The sequence below is a fragment of the Ixodes scapularis genome, unplaced genomic scaffold (genome assembly GCF_016920785.2).
Source record: "Ixodes scapularis isolate PalLabHiFi unplaced genomic scaffold, ASM1692078v2 PGA_scaffold8__174_contigs__length_109621045, whole genome shotgun sequence".
In the NCBI taxonomy this organism is placed as follows: Eukaryota; Metazoa; Arthropoda; class Arachnida; order Ixodida; family Ixodidae; genus Ixodes; species Ixodes scapularis.
This window is the reverse complement of record NW_024609883.1, coordinates 9,075,182-9,078,617: the sequence shown is the minus strand read 5'-3', so window position 1 is coordinate 9,078,617 and position 3,436 is coordinate 9,075,182. Positions and strand designations below refer to the sequence as shown.

The 3,436-nt window shown below is 50.1% G+C and overlaps 1 pseudogene; it reads right to left on the bottom strand.

Moving 5' to 3' along the window:
- Nucleotides 1–340: 340 nt before the first annotated feature.
- LOC115329940 lies at nucleotides 341–1,326 on the bottom strand (annotated as a pseudogene).
- Nucleotides 1,327–3,436: the final 2,110 nt, after the last annotated feature.

The window sequence follows — 3,436 nt, the reverse complement described above, 5'->3', positions numbered from 1 at the left end:
GTGTTATCATCGCTTGAAGCTCCTTTTGCACGACCTGTCTTACCGGGCTCATGATGGTGTTCTGGAGGGAGGCCTTGAGGCTGGCGATCATTCCCTCCAAAGAGGCCTTGAATTCCGCCCGGGTTACCAATGTTTGGTCTCCATCCGAGCTTGCCTGGGACATGCTTCTCGCCGAGTAAGTGGCTTGGTGTTGTAGATGCCCTGAATGTCGTTGGGTTGTTGTTTTCATCTGTCCTCGAGTCGGTGTTCGTGACCTGGAGAGCTGCTTTCATGGCTTGAACCATCTGTGGAATCTCTTCGTCCTCTCTCTCTCTCTCTTCTATCGTACTTCTTGCGGGTTCTATCGCCGTCTTTGGAAGCGCTGGGGAGTGTTCTTCAGTCTTTGGCGGCGGGGTTGGTGTGGCACTCTCTTTTCCCTTGGGTCGCTGCGCAGGACGGTCGCGTTGCGTGCTTTCATCCCTCGGCCCGGTGTCTGATGATTGTCTTGATCAAGGTGCCTCACGTCTGCCGCGTATGAGTTTCCCCTTGTTTTTTCTTTCAGTCGGAGCCGCTCGTTGGCCGCCCTCCATTTGGGACAAGAGGAATCCGTGGCCAGGTGGGCCCCCTTGCAGTTCTACACTGCGGGGAGGTGTCCATCAGCCATCTTCTTCGCGCATGTGTTTTCTTCTGCCGTCCGGGCACCTCTGCTCTTTTGCGTTAGGGCAGTTGTCAGCTTTATGTCCGATCGCATGGCAATGCGTGCACACCACGGCGTGGGGCCTGTATGGGCATACTTCCCTCGTGCAATCGTAGTATGTGACATACCTTGGGGTTCTCTTACCCTCGAAGGTGATTAAGGCTGTCTTACTGCTCTAGCCCATCGGTCTTACCTCCTGGATCTACTGTATAGTGCTGACCGGGTTCGGTAGCAAGTTTTTTGGGTCATCGGTCGGGTCGATTTTTTAGATTACCCCCCTGACCTGTTCTTCATTCAGGGCGAGGTACGTAAAAACTGGAATCTCTTTGTCTAGTGTTCGTATTGTCTTCAGCTTCAGGAAGTGTTCCGCAAGGTGTGGAAGCCAAGTGTCTACCGCAATGGTATAAGCTACCTCTTAGATCTTAATTCGATAGCACCTTTCGTATTCGGAATGGTTGTCAGTAGCCCTTGCTAGGACAGTCTTCTAATCTTTTGGCGACAACTCTGTCACTCGCACTCGCTCACGCGGTCGTAAGATGACTGTCGTGTTTGTCACTATCACTTCCCGGTTGTTTCTTCATGAATGTCGGCGCTATAGCCTCCTTCCGGGCGCCTCTAGAGACGACGGTTGACCAGGCAGCTTGGTCCATCTTGTCATCACCTGGTGGGTCACGTGAGTTCCACGAAGCTTGGTGACAATTCACATCGGCACACCTCGGAGGGTTTGAATTTTTGAGCGTTGGTTCTCCCGTTGCATCAAGGTGAATGTGATGATCGTCGGCTCTCACCGCCTCGCCGAAAGTCGGGATCTACTACTACTACTAAGCGTTGTTATGTTGGAAGAGAATAAAAGGGGAGGAGGAGAGGGCCAATTGTGGATGCGCAACGGGCGCGTTTGTTACTGGCTCTCAGGGGGAGGAGGGGTGTGGGAGTTGGGGGGGGGGGGGTAGGGGGAGAGAGAGATAGAGATATCGCCTTCACTAGGCATAGCTGCTGTTGCTCGGCGTCATTGGTTGTCGGGTCGACTGGAGCCCTTTGGTGTTATGGTCGCCCTCCTTAGATTTCTGGTACAAGGTGGGTGCAGTCTTGGTCAGCGGGAAGCCTTTTCCCAACGTGAAGAGTGGAGTCACCCCTGTCGCTGCGTTGGTCGCGTCAGCTGCCATTGGTGCGGTCGCGCTTGTCAAAGCCTTCTTTCCAGTTCTCTGCGTTGCTGCTCTGGTCCCAAACCACAGAAGATGCTTTTCTCCGGTGCCGGGAGGGTTCCCATGCTCCATTGTCGCCTTTTGGGGGGCCACAAGATTCCGAAACAGGCAAAATTGGGCAAAATCTCTGAAGTTCAAAGATTCACTGCTCCTCCCTAAACTTCGTTGTCTGCTCCAAGTTATCTAAATAAAAAATAAAAAAAATGAGAGCCGTTTACAATTCCCTGTAACGCCGGTTAGAGCGCAGCTCTTGAGGAGGAAGATGGAAGCGTACTCAGGGATAGGTGACTCCTTGAGGTCACGTGACCTCAGTGGGTCACGTGACCTTTGGGGGTCACGTGACCTCAGGGGTCACGTGACCTGAAGGGGTCACATGACCTTAGGGGGTCACGTGACCTCAATGGGGTCATGTGACTTCAGGGGGTCACGTGATTTCAAGGGGGTCACGTGACCTGAAGGGGTCACATGACCTCAGGGGTCACGTGACCTCAAGGGATCACGTGACTTCTGGAGGTCACGTGACCCCTGAAGTCGTTTCTGGGGGTCACGTGACCTCAAGGGGGTCACGTGACCTAGGGGTGTCACGTGACCTGGGTGGGTCACGTGACCTCGGGGGGTCACGTGACCTCGCGGTCACGCCGACGGCGACGGCGACACCGCTCAAGCCGGAAACGGGCCCCTAAGAGCTGCGCTCTAAAAATTGAAAGCCGTTTACAACTGACGGCGACACCGACGCCGCTCAAGCCGGAAAAGGGCGCCTAAGAGCTGCGCTCTAAAAAAATCTATATTTCTCTAAGGGCCCGTACCCACTAGGCCTAACTTTTGCAAAACACCTAAACATTATTTTGATCCTCTGTGGGGCTTACTTTGGTGCAAATGCTGGTCAATAGGAATCAAAAGAAAATTATTTATTTACTTAAATAAAGACCACAGAGGCCCAACATAATGTTTCTTAATTTTGCAAAAAGGAGCGGTAATTGGCGTCGCCCAAGTTTTGTCTTTTGATCTACAGGTTTTAACACTGATTTGAAGACAAGTTGTGGTCAATTCAATCCAAGTGCCATTCAGTTTGATGCAAGCGCTATTCCATTTAATCCCAGCGCTACCAAATTTAATCCCGGGGTCAGTCAATTCAACCCACAATATATGCATGCACGCTTTTGCCTTCAGTGGTCGTGTTTCGGTTACATTATCGATCAATTAGAGTAATTCTTTATACAATTAGATTTTCTAGGAGACTGTTGCTATTTCGATCTCTATTTCATACATCTAGAGTCACTAGTCGCACGATTCACATGCGTCTTACTCTTTTGGTAACGTTTAGTTATTAGTGGCGCACTCGACTTTACTTTAGATGAATTTACGTTTTGTTTACTATTTCCCATTACTTCGACTTATTCATACAGTTCAGATGATATAAGTGAAAATGCAACTTGTGTTTACTCTTTTGTTTACTTCGCGCTATTATTGACACCGCTGACTTGAAATGGCTTTCCTTCTAATTACTTCGATCTAACACAATTTACATAATAAAAGTTCAACAAACATTTTTATTACT